The sequence below is a fragment of the Spermophilus citellus genome (assembly GCF_964194105.1).
Source record: "Spermophilus citellus genome assembly, chromosome: 10".
Lineage (NCBI taxonomy): Eukaryota > Metazoa > Chordata > Mammalia > Rodentia > Sciuridae > Spermophilus > Spermophilus citellus.
Window position 1 is genome coordinate 33531371 of NC_138197.1, and position 12492 is coordinate 33543862.

General features: G+C 49.0%; 1 pseudogene across 1 annotated transcript; it reads left to right on the plus strand.

The window, feature by feature from the left end:
- Positions 1 to 7688: 7688 nt before the first annotated feature.
- Positions 7689 to 11059, plus strand: LOC308658158 (stearoyl-CoA desaturase-like; annotated as a pseudogene). The gene is made up of 2 exons: positions 7689 to 7766; positions 7822 to 11059. The product of its transcript is annotated as a stearoyl-CoA desaturase-like (transcript).
- Positions 11060 to 12492: the final 1433 nt, after the last annotated feature.

Below are 12492 nucleotides of genomic sequence, written 5' to 3' on the forward strand. Positions count from 1 at the left end.
TCATACACACCTTTGACTGAGGAGCTTCAGCACTTTCTGGATGCTGAGCACCTTTGGGCGTCTGCACAAGAATCCTTCCACCCAGGAGGAGTGCCCCCGCTGCAGGACCTTCACGAGGTCCTTCTCCAAATCCTGGCGGACCAGTGAGGTGAAGCTGTCCACCAGAAGGGACACAGCCAGGGACGAACGCTTGTCATCTCCCTAGTTTCAGGGATCAAAGAGGGACATTTCAACCAGGAAACAGTAGCACCTGCAAAATGTCTCAGTGTCGAACAGTCAAGTGAAAAATCAAACCAAAGGCTCTCCTTCCCTTCTAATTCTCAGTTGAAATGAGGGAAACACACACACCCACACCCACAACAACTCGCATTCGGCGAGGGTCTGGGGCTGTCCCAAGCGGAGTCGCAGAGGCGGGTTAGACTCTGGTCACCTGCAACTGTCTGTCTTGTCTCACCTCCAGTGTCCTTGAGAAAAATCGCCAGAGTGTTCTGGACCCACGGCTGACCCAGCGCCTCCAGGCACGTGAGAGGCCACTATGAAGGGCTTTCCTGAGGCCAGGGTGTCCACCGAGGACTGGACCACAAGAGCTCATGGCTCTCTGCTTGTCTTGTCAAAGGCAAGTGAACGGACTGGGGCTGGAGCTGGATTGTTGGGACCTAGCTAGGAGGGTTCCAAGTTCTATAGGTTCCATCGCCAAGGAAGTGAGGTCACTTCCTCTGGGACTCCTTGCCTGAGTCCCTTTTCCACACAAGGTGGTTCCAAAGGCCACCTGGGGTGCTGGCTGCTGCCATCTTCCCATAGCATATGCACAAGTGGACAGAGTTCTGCCAATACAGCCTGGATCTCTTCCCCAGGAAGATCCAGGTCCTGCCAGCAGCTCCCCTGGTTGGGAGAGACAGAGCTGGGTTCAGACCCATCTCCTCCATCTGACCATGGGTGCGAGTCTCAAGAAGCCAGGGGGCCTCACAGGCTCTCCAGAGCTTCCTAATGTATCCTCGGTTCCTTCCACCCTCTGCTTTGGAGATGGTCATCACCTGTATGTTCCCATGCATGTGTGAACCACCACCTGAGTCCTACAGTGAAAGGGGGAAACTGAACTCCTCTCTTGGCTCTGATTGTGCCTGATTGTGCCCGACTGGCAGCGTGTAGGGACTGATTTTCAGAGAGAGCCTTCATTTACCCCAGAACTGCCAGGGGCTTCTGGGAGATTCTGAATAGCACCCATGTCTCTTTCCATGGTATCATGTGGGTACACAGCGAAGGCTCCCAATCTCCAAAGCTGCCCTGTGCCCAAGTCCTGTAGCTCCCTACCCTCTAGGGGGATCCACATCACTACCTGGATTCTGAGAAAGAGGCAACAGCCAGGGTCATGGGGTATCGCTTGCAACACTTGGTCTCATGAGAAGTCTCAGGACTGTCTGGCTTCATTGCCCCCAGCAAGAGCAAGTGCTGGGATTCTCGAGCTGTGTGACAAAAATAGGTGGAGTGGCAGCAGGCAGAGACCCAGGGGCCTCAGGAAATAACCAGGAGCTGGCATTTCTCTGCTTCCGTTTCCTAGTGCCCCACATAGGTGAAAATATTGGGGTTTCAGAATATATCAAGAAGCGAGGATGGTGTCAAGTGGTCAAGAGTCTGTCCAGTATCATGGTCTCAAGCATGGGCGTGAGTGCCCCTTCTTCTACGTCTCTAGGGAGAGGCGACATTGCTTCTTTCAGGGTGGCAGCAAGGCACTTTGGTTTGTTTGGTGCACAGTGGAAGGCAAGACTGTTGTCTCCCATTCTTTCAACACAGAGGAAACCAGGCCCCAGTATTAGGAGCAAAGAAGCCTCCCAGAAGGCAATATGCATACAATAGCCAAGGCTTCTGAGCAGGCCCAAGGACAGACAACTCAGTGTGGAGGAGTGGAAAGGGAACAGGAGGCCACTCCTGGCAGGGGCGCTCCCTCACCAAATGCGCGTTGACTGAGCACCCTGTGCTCACCATTTAGTGCAACCCAAGAGGCTGAGGCCTTTCCCTGCTCCCAAGGAACTTCAAGAATTCGCCACCCGGGCCAGGAGCCTCAGGTCCACCTTCCTGGTGCAAGCAGAGCTAAGCGGCTGCTCATCCTGCTGCCAGCCAAGGTCAGAGGCACAGCATAGACCACTGGCCAGAAAAGACTGGAAGATCACTCCTCACATGCCAAATCACCCCTGAGGGGCGGGCTCCTAGCACAGGGCATCCCTGGCTGCCTCTCTGTTCTTGGAAAGATAGATGCTGGAGAGTGGCATTTGAGAAGGGAAGGCCACAAGAAAGACCAGCAGCCACTCAGAAGGGTGATGGGCTGGGTCCACCCTGAGGCTTCATTCCACTGGCAAACAGGAAATGGCCCCTGAGTTTGAAGCTGCTAAGAAGTCAGAGGAATGGAAAATCCTGCCCTCTTGTGTCCTGAAGCTATAGGCATTCAGTTCCTGCCCTCAGGTGATTACATCCCCTAGGCCACTCAGTTTCTTGGGGAAGGAGAAAGTGCCCTGGGCCAGCCTCTCATGCCCCTTTGGGACCTGTGATAGGAGGAAGTTCAGTCAGGATCCCTGCCACTAAATACAACCCTGAAGCTGACAAGGGCAGCTGGCGATTTTTTGTCTTTGGTGGCCATTTCTGGGGAAGGGACTCAAGATTGCTCTGATCTTCTCGGAACCCTCCCAAACACAAGAAGGGGTCTATACTTTCTTCAAGGACTTACACCTGTAGAATTTCATCCCCCTGCTGTGGATGGAAACTTCAGGTTTCCTACATCACAACCAACTTCCTCTGAGAGGCAAGCAGGCCCTGACTCCATTTCCAATCCTCTTGTGAAAGCTACTGTTGGACAGTGGGGAATCAATGTATCTCATGGCACCCGTTTCTGTCTGGGGAGAGAAGGATTGCTGGCCTCCGTTCAACTGCCTCACTGATAAGTCCACACATTTCTCAGCTCATCCAGGAGGGTCACCTAAGGTTTCCCTACCTGCCTTCTTGTGACACGCAGGCTAATGCTCGGGAAATGAGCCCACAGGTGTTTCATCAGTCCTGGCCCCATGCTGGAATATATCCCATGCCAGACTTGGGCAAGAACCTGGTAGGATTTCGAGGACTTAGCCTTAACTTTCAGAATCTGAATGTATAGCTGAAGTCAGCCATAAATCCACACAGTGGATTCAGACCTTGCCACCGTGGTAAGCCCTCACCCCTGCTAGTCCTGCCCATGAAGCAGGGAGGATGCTTCTTTGGAAACAGGCCTCCTGCTCTCGTGGCCATATACCCCAGGCATGGCCCTGAGCATTGGGTCTACTCAGGTGAAGCCATGCTGGGAAGAATTTGGGGCCAGCACCAGAATGGCTCATATGTTCTCCCCGAAACATCATTCTTTCATAGGAAGTTTCATAGGCTTTTGGATCCCCTAGAGAAAAGCATTTGTGGGTCTGGCAGGAATTATAAGAAATGAAAAGCACAATATTCGAATCAACCACTTCCAAGCAGCTGAGACAGCATGCCTGCATGCGGTGGCAGGCAATGGCACCCAGAATCATGAATGGTGCAGTCTCAGGCTGGGCCTATCTGTGGACAGATCCCTGACAGGACCCCGAGACCCAGGAGTCCTCAGGGACTTAGGCGCAACCCATGCTCAGAGACAGGAGTCTGTCCGTTGGCCGCCAGGGGGCACGCGCTCCAGTGCTGCGGGCAGAGTCGGTGTGTCCTCCATTCAGCTCCTTCCTGGTCTGCGCCAAAGGGCGCTGCGGAAGGTGCAAGTTGCGCTCTTCCCAAAGGAGGCCACTGGCCTCTCAGTCACCCCAAGCCACCCCTTCTCTGCCCCCAGCGCAGGCCCCGCCTCCTGGTTGCAGGCTGCCGCTGGCTGCGGTTCGTGGGCCTTGTGGAGTGGCCCAGATGCTCAGGGTCCGTGACCCTGGGGTCATTGCTTGCATTGCACACAGGATGGCCTCCATCTGAGGCTCTTCCATGCCAAGACCTCCAGGGGGAGGCAGCAGTCCCTGCTGCCTCTGCAAGGTTTTCCTAAGTCCAAATTGGGCAGAGGACTCCTGGCTGCCAGGTTTCTCTTGGGATTCCACTTGTGGGAGGCATTTATGTATGAAAGGAGAAAAAGAAAGACCAAAAAAAAAAAAAAAAAAAAAAAAGTCATCCTCAAGACTCAGGCTCACTAGCAAGTTAGGGCTTTCAGCATTATCTCTAGGCTGCAAGTGTAAAGAGGGTTGATATGGAAATGCTTGCCTATGCAAAGAGGTAACCACAGCCCTGTCTTCCTGTCTTTCACCTACATACTATTTCTTCTGCATATTGTAGATTTTCCCTTTCCACATGCTGGTTTGCAAAGCCATACCTGGGAGAAGCATGCGCCAGAAAGACCACCTGGATGAGAAGCTGCAAGAGTGGGAAGCCTGCATTTTGGCCTGTGGAGGACTGAAGGGGAAGGGAATCTCTTGGTATTCCCTTGCCTCTGGTTTTTTCTTGAAAATCAGCAGGGTCAAAGCAGGCTGTGAACCCAAGTACAAGAGCAGGCCCTAGATAGGGAGAGCCTCAGGCAGTTTTGGTCACAGGCAATTTTTTTCTGAAAGTTCTTTCTCTGATGAGCAAGACCCTTGGGGTGGGGGGAATGCCTATGAGTCTCAGTACTCACTGAGACTTGCCCTTTTCCAGCATGTGGTTTTCTGACTTCAAGTCTTAGGCTGTAAGTTAGCGAGCGAAGGTAAGTGTGTTTTCAGCTCAGCCTCTTCAACATGGCAGAAATAGAAAAGATTTTGCTCTAAGAGAAAATTGCACTTGAATGCTCTCATCTGAAAGAACTAGAAAGTTTCTGACACAAGGCTTCTCTAGTAGTGAGGTCCATCTTCCACACTTTTTCTTTTTCTTTTTCAGACAGAATCAGGACAATTGCCCAGGCTCTCCTGGGTCACCTGATGTCCAAAAGCCTTAGGTTCCCAAGTAGTTTGGCGTTCACAGAGTGCCCTTCTGTGCCTGGGTTCTGAAGCACAGGGTATTTTCTGTCTTTCAAGTATGGACCATTGAACCAGGATGCTCTGCCCCTGAGCTCCATCCACAGCTCCTTTGATGCTTCATTTTGAGACCAGGTCTCTCTAATTGCAGAGTGCGGCCTTCCATTTGCAATCCTGCCCTCCCAGGGTCTTCACTGTCTGCACACCTGGATCCTGGCCCATTGCATTTGGAGAGGATGTGAACTCTTGGGTGGGGCCCCTTGCTACTACTGGAACGCACCTGCCACCATGTCCATGAGTGCAGGCTACCTCACTAGAGGATGACTGTGGTGAGACAAGACAACCTCATCAACCCAGTCACCTCTACTAGGTCCTCGATGCAGGCTGGTCCTAGACATCCCATCTGCTCAATGCACACACAAGTGTGAATCCTAATGAGCTGGAGCCAATCTAGCACAAAGCTGGATGAGCCAGTGAACTTGATTCCATATTGCTGACCCTCCATAAAGTCAACTGAAACAATGATGGTCACCTTGAAAGTCAGCAAAGAGCTCAAAAGCAAAAGCAAATGGATACTCTGAGGTTTAGTGGTGATGTTGCAGTGTTCCTCTGATGAGATCCCCCATTCAGACCGTCTGCCTAGGTCACTGCATACCATCTGCAAATCACCCCCTACCCATTCCTGTGACATTCAGCATCCAGAGTGCGGGCCCCTGTCTTTAAGGCACTAGGAAGTATGTTATCTTCTTGGAGGTCAGGTGTTGGGGTGATAGGGTGGTGGGGCATCCTCACCTCCTAGGCATCTAAAGGGCTGCACTGTACCAGGAGAGGGCCCCACCCACAGCAGCTCTCCCTGACTCAAGTGGACAGCACCCGGGGCTCTGAATCTGACAAGTTCCTGCGTTTAGTGTTGCTGGCTATCCTTGGCCTGGTCCTGAAGAAGGTCTTTTGGACATGGTGATTTTGTGGATTTGTTTGCATAATACTACCAGGATCAAATGTGTGTAAGTTCCTTAGATGAGGGCTTTGACACATACACTCCACCCTGAAACTCTGTGGACATCTGGAGCAGTGCTCTAAGCAGATCCACAAAGCTGGGCCTATGGCTATCAGCGTCCTGAGTGATCCAGGCAGGAGGATCTCAAAATCTGTGCCAGTCTTTGCCAATTAGGGAGTTTGTCACAAAATGCTCAAAGAAAAAGTCCTACCCAAGGACCTCGGTAGCAGAGCACCCTGGTTTCCTTGCACATTACTGAAAAACAAAACAAAAACAGAGAAAAAAGTAAAGAAGAAAGATCTTGTTTGAAATAGGTCAACCATCACGTTTTCAGGACTTTGCATGAGGAAAATGGGGCTCCTGAGCACAAACTCGTGTGCTCTTCCAATTCTGCATGGTGTCTTGGCTCGGATTCAATGACATGTGCCCAAAGCCTGAGACCCAGAGTTGCCATAACATTTCCATTTGGATTCCTACCACCCAGTAGGGGGCAGTGGTTCCACTCGACATTGGAGAGCAGGAGACTAAGTGTGACCACACTGGCAAAGACACCTCTTCTGTTGGATTCTACATTCCATGTCCATGGTCCTAAGGGGCTTTGCCCCCAGAAAAGCAGCCCCTTCTGGTGGCATGGAGTCCTCAACCTTTTAGGCAGTCACCTCTCCCCCATACTCAGGGGCCTCTATCTCACCTCCTCCGGAATGACCAGTGTGTGTTCTCCCCCACAAGACCCATGTGCTCTTCTGGAGTCTCTCCCATGGAAGCTACACAGTGTTGGTGGTGGCACAGCCTCGGGAATGGATTGAGCAGGCAACGTGATATCACACCATGTAAAACTTTATTACCACACTTTTTAACACACCTATCTCAACAAGGAAAAGTTATAGCGAAATAACCATAACAACAACAATGAAAGAACCTGAAACAACTAAACAAAACTCAAACCAAACCAGATAATAAATAAATACGGAAGTAAATGAATAAATGTTAGAAATCCAGGAGATTCCAGAGGAGAGGAAGAGGAGAGGCGTGGTGGGATCTGGAACTGAGTGGTCCTCAGGAGCTCACAAAGGCGGAGGGGCCAGAGGAGACGTGAGCTCTAGGGCAGTGTCAACCTTCCAGCACACGTGGAGTGGGTGCTGGCCTGAGAGATGGGTGACCTGGTGCCTCTGGTGTTGTGCTGTGTTTAATTGAGGGCTTTTCCTGGAGAGGCAGCTGCAAGAGAAAAGAGCCCCAACATGACTGCCTTTCCCTGGGTCTTTCCCGAGTCCCAGAAGAACCCTGGCTGTGAGAAGAGCCCAGCCCCTATCCCGGCACCAGGACTTCTTCCCGGACGAGGGCCCTCCAGCTGCCGGTGGGGTCAGGAGTATTTGGCTGGGGACCACAGGCCAGTTCCCAGTAGGAGCAGCAGAGGTTCCAGGACACACACATGAGGTCACCCACCCGAGGGCCCTCACCACAGGCCTCGGACTCACGGGGATCTGTGTTCTCCAGCCCTGTCAGGAGGCTCTCCACCTGGACTGTCAGCCCTGACTCCGGCATGGTGTGGAGCAAGAAGGTCCTGAGACTCCTCAGGCTGGCCATGGACCCCACAAAATCTTCTGGGTACAGGTAGAGCCACATTTGGACAGCGGAGCAGAAGGCCCTGGGGACATAGGAGTGGGGCAGGGAGCCATGAGGGACTGGGCATCGCCTTGAGCTGGAAGCCCCTTTGGACCACCCGGATGATGGGCTTCCCAGAGAGTGTCCAAGTGGGTCCCATGCAGCAGGGCGAGAAGGGGGACATCTGTGAGGGCCATGTGTGGGTAAGAGGCTCCCCTCTCCTGTGCATCGGGGGCTCCCCAAAATTTGCCTCAATAGAGAAAAGTGAGGGCCATTGTGCCTGGGATTGGCTGTGGAGGGGAGGGATGCTCAGGGCCAGGCTCTGAGGCGCCAGCCCCACCTGCGGTCCTTAGCTACCCAGAATCCACCACAGCTATCTGTGCCCACTCCAGAGGGAAATCACCAGAACACATACTGGTTCCCACCTGCAAGTTCCACACTTGGATCTGGGCCTATGTGTACTATTTAATCAGTGGCCTGGGTATCACAGCAGGAGCTCATCGCCTGTGGAGCCACCGATCTTACAAAGCGCGGCTGTGCGGCTCTTCCTGATCATTGCCAACACCATGGCATTCCAGAATGATGTTTATGAATGGGCCCGAGATCACCGCGCCCACCACAAGTTCTCAGAAACACATGCTGACCCTCACAACTCTCACCGCGGCTTCTTCTTCTCTCACGTGGGTTGGCTGCTCGTGCGCAAACACCCAGCTGTCAAAGAGAAGGGGGCGACCCTGGACCTGTCTGACCTAAAAGCCGAGAAGCTGGTGATGTTCCAGAGAAGGTACTACAAGTCCGCTGTTCTGTTGATGTGCTTCATCCTGCCCACACTGGTGCCCTGGATTTGTTGGGGTGAAACTTTTGCACACAGCTTGTACGTCGCCTCTTTACTGCGATATACCATAGTGCTTAATGCCACCTGGCTGGTGAACAGTGCTGCCCACCTCTATGGATACTGCCCCTATGACAAGAATATCAACTCCCGGGAGAATGTCCTGGTTTCCCTGGGAGCTGTGGGCGAGGGTTTCCACAACTACCACCACACCTTCCCCTATGACAACTCTGCCAGTGAGTACCGCTGGCACATCAACTTTACCACGTTCTTCATCGACTGCATGGCTGTCCTCGGCCTGGCTTATGACCGGAAGAAAGTATCCAAGGCCGCTGTCTTGGCCAGGATTAAAAGAACTGGAGATGGAAGCTATAAGAGCGGCTGAGTTTGAGGTTGTCCAGGGTCCTGTTCCAAAATCCAGTAGAGGTTTAATGTTCTGTTAATTAACCACTGAGTAATGCTACCTGGATGCTAAAGATGATGACCTTAACACATTCCAGTTCAGTAAATGACAAGTACTGAAGGGCAACAACTCCCCTCTTTGATGCTAATACAATATTCATTTCTTCTCTGTCTTTATTTCCATTGTCCTTTTCTTTGCTTGGTTCCTATCATCTTCCTTTGTCTTCTCCTTATTGCCTCCCAGGCAAGCATCTGGTCAGCCGCAGGTCGGTGTCCAATGTAAAAGCCTAGCAATCTTCCAAGAGCTTAAAAGCAAAGAAAGGATTCACTTCAGATACCCTCATGTTTGATCTCTCCTGAACTTTAAGGCAGGTGGCTCCACTTAGCTATGCAACAAAATCTTCTCAAAAGTGCTCATTAACTGTCATCATACACTTTGCTAGACGGAAGATGAAAATAACTATTTATCATAGAGCTTGCAAAGTAGGTCATTCATCAGGGGAGAGTGAGCATGCTGGATATTATTTCTAAGTAAGGGTGTGGTTGAGGTGGGAAAGTTCTTTTTGTAGTCAGACCCAGCTGCCTACCTAGCAGAGACCTGGAGCCTCTCCACCCAGTATGCATCCTTTCTCTCCTGACTGATTAGGGGATGGCCATGCAGGTTGGCAATGTTAGATTACAGCAGCACATCTTAATGTCTCAATATAGTTTAGACTGAGGATAAACGGGAAGCATATAGTTCTTAGGAAAAGTGATCTCTTCTGGGGAAAAGAAAATTCCCCCTGTATTAAGGAGATTTGTTATTTTATAGATGAACGAGTTGTCGACTGTGTCCGGAAGTGATGGATACAGCAAGAGCTCATTGAGTTGTGAGGATTCCGTGAGCTGCTTGTCCAACTTCTTTCATCTTTCTGCTGTGCTATCTTCAGGATTTTGGTCACTGCCCTTGTAGTGATAGGATGGCTGTGGCATTTCCAAACATCCAACAATGGAAAGATTTTTAGCAGGTGAATTTGGGTCAGAGTTAAATGTGTATAGACATAATTTGTATTGCAGCATGAAAATATTCACTGGGAGTATTTCCCTCTAAAAAAGAAATGCTAAAAAAGCTTGAAGGAGAAGAGGAGCCCATTGGTTTACCCATTCCTCCCACTGCTGGGCAGGAGATGGACAGTTGGAGGGGGCAGGGTCTGTAGGCAGGTCCTGAGAGATCACTTTCCGAAGGAAGAGCTCTGACAGCACATTGCCCAAGGGTTCAAAAGTCACTGAGTAATTTGTTGGGTGTTCTAGTGAACTGAGTTAGATAGTGGGTCCACCACTACAAAGCAGAGGCCTGCAGTTCAAAACACCTCTATAAAGAGAAGCCTTCATGTCGGTGGAATAAAACATAGGCTTCCTCCCCCAGTGTTGTACCTTTTCATGCATCCTTGCTTTGTGACCATCAGATTGCATATAGGACTGCCTGGGTGGGACAGGAATTTCTTAACTCTTTCTAGTTTTCTGGCTCTACTCCATCTGTCATCTTTCCTCTGCTGGTTCACTCTGTTCTCCACTGTTTTCTTCTTTGTCTGAAGAGTCAGCCTCCTATGTCCATTTAGGGAAGTGAGAACTTGCTATCTAGGCAGCTCCCTGTCCTGTGGACACAAATCTCCTGAGCACAGAACTATTGTTTCTTTTTAGCAAGGAGAGCTGACTGTCTCTTTGCTGGTCTCCAGATCCTCTGTGCCTGTGCCACACTGATAACTTCAGAAAGTTTAGCGAATGCTCTAAAAATATTCCTGGCTCAGACAGCTTCAGTCTCCTGTGAAGCCAAATGCCCACCATACCAGTGAGCCAATCTCAGAGCAAAGCAGGGTTAGAAGTTAGTCTCCTCTCTCTGGGTTGGAACAGAGAGCATGCTCAGTGCCTCCTGCATATTCAGTAAGACTGCTTGCTCCCAGGGGACACTCAATCCTTGTAGAAGGAGGAGGATGCATAGTCTTCACTGGGAAGCACAAGAAATAAGGGCAAGTCCCAAGTGCCTCATTTTGAAAGGGGGCCCCAGCCTGGAGCCAGAGTCTGCTGTAAACCTTTGGCTGAAATGTGGGATATGAGATGCCATGAACTTTGCTGAAAATATTTGTGTCTGTTCAGCAAACTAATCAACATCCCCTACCACACAACCTAGGGCAGAAAGTAAGATAGAAGAAGTCTAGAAAAACACAGAACACCACTATTTGAAGACCATGGACCTGTCCTGCCCTGAACCTCAGTCCTTAAAGCAGAAGCTTGACTCTGCTCTACCAGGATCAGCAATGTGCAATCCCAAATGCTCTGTACACTGAGATCTAGCCATGGGAGGAAGCAGGGCCTTCCAGCCTGCAGTAAGGCAACCTGTCCTTAAGCTGTTCACCTCATGAAGAGCTGCCTACTCTGTGCCTATCACCGGAAATGTCTGTTGAATGGTTTTAATTCTACAGGTCATCAAATGTCTGCTTGATAATATATAAACAATAAACTCAACCTTTCTCTTTTCTTCTCAAAAAAATAAAATAAAAAATAAAATAAAATAAATTGCATTCTGCCATCATGTATAGGAAATTATAATAAATAAATAATTTAATTTTAAAATTAATTAAAGAACTAGAGAGAGAGAGAGAGAGAGAGAGAGAGAGAGAGAGAGAGAGAGTGTGTGTATGTGTGTGGCAAAAGGAAGAAGCTAACATCAGAAAACAGAGAAACACCACTTTCCAGATACAAATATGTACCCAAAGCCATGCCCCAATAACCACCTCCTCCAGACACATGTTACTACTTCAGTTAATCCCACCTGGGATTAACTCACTCATTAGGCTAAGGCTATAACCCTAATCATTTCTCCTGCACACCTTCTTGCGTTGTCTTACATGTGAGCTTTCAGGGACACCATATCTAAACCATAACAACTGAACGCCCCAAATTTTCTTTATGCCCAAGGAATATAAATCTACTTAAATTTAACAATATTAATCACTGATTCTAATTTCTAATTGAAATATATAATTTTAAAAGTTCTGATTTATCTTAGTTAAATGCTTTACTTTTAAATTTCAGTACTAGACTAAACAAAGAAGGATAGTAAGCTCAAAGAGTTTATGAAGTCAAAGTTGAAAGTTACTGTTCATTAATTTGTATTACATTCTTATGGGTACATAACATGCTTTCATTTAAAATTAATAAATCTCTCTGGGAGAAATGGAAAATAATGATTGGGATTACTTTCCTTCTGACTCAGTTATAGGGAGGAAAAAATCTGAAGGATGCATTGATTGCACTGAGAAACTCTATAGAGAAGCTTCACCAGAAGATATGATCAAGCAGAAGAAAGAATCAGTATACTAAAAGAAAGTTCATTTGAAGTTATCCAAAGAAGCAAATTTAAAAATAATAATGAGAAAAGCCTGTAGGACTAATGGGAAACTATTAAGATAAATGATATAGACAATTTGAATATACAGGAAGATGAACAGAGAGAAAGGAAAAAAAAACGATGCCTACTTAAGGAAATAATGGTTGAAACTCCCCAAGCTTTGGATGAAATAGATAAGTTCAAATTCATCAGGCCCAGAAATCCCCAAAGAGATTGAAGCTGAAAAGATCTACACGAGATGCATTATAATTAAATTGTCAAAAGTCAAATACAGAAAGAATTTTGAAAAGAACAAGATAACAGCAAC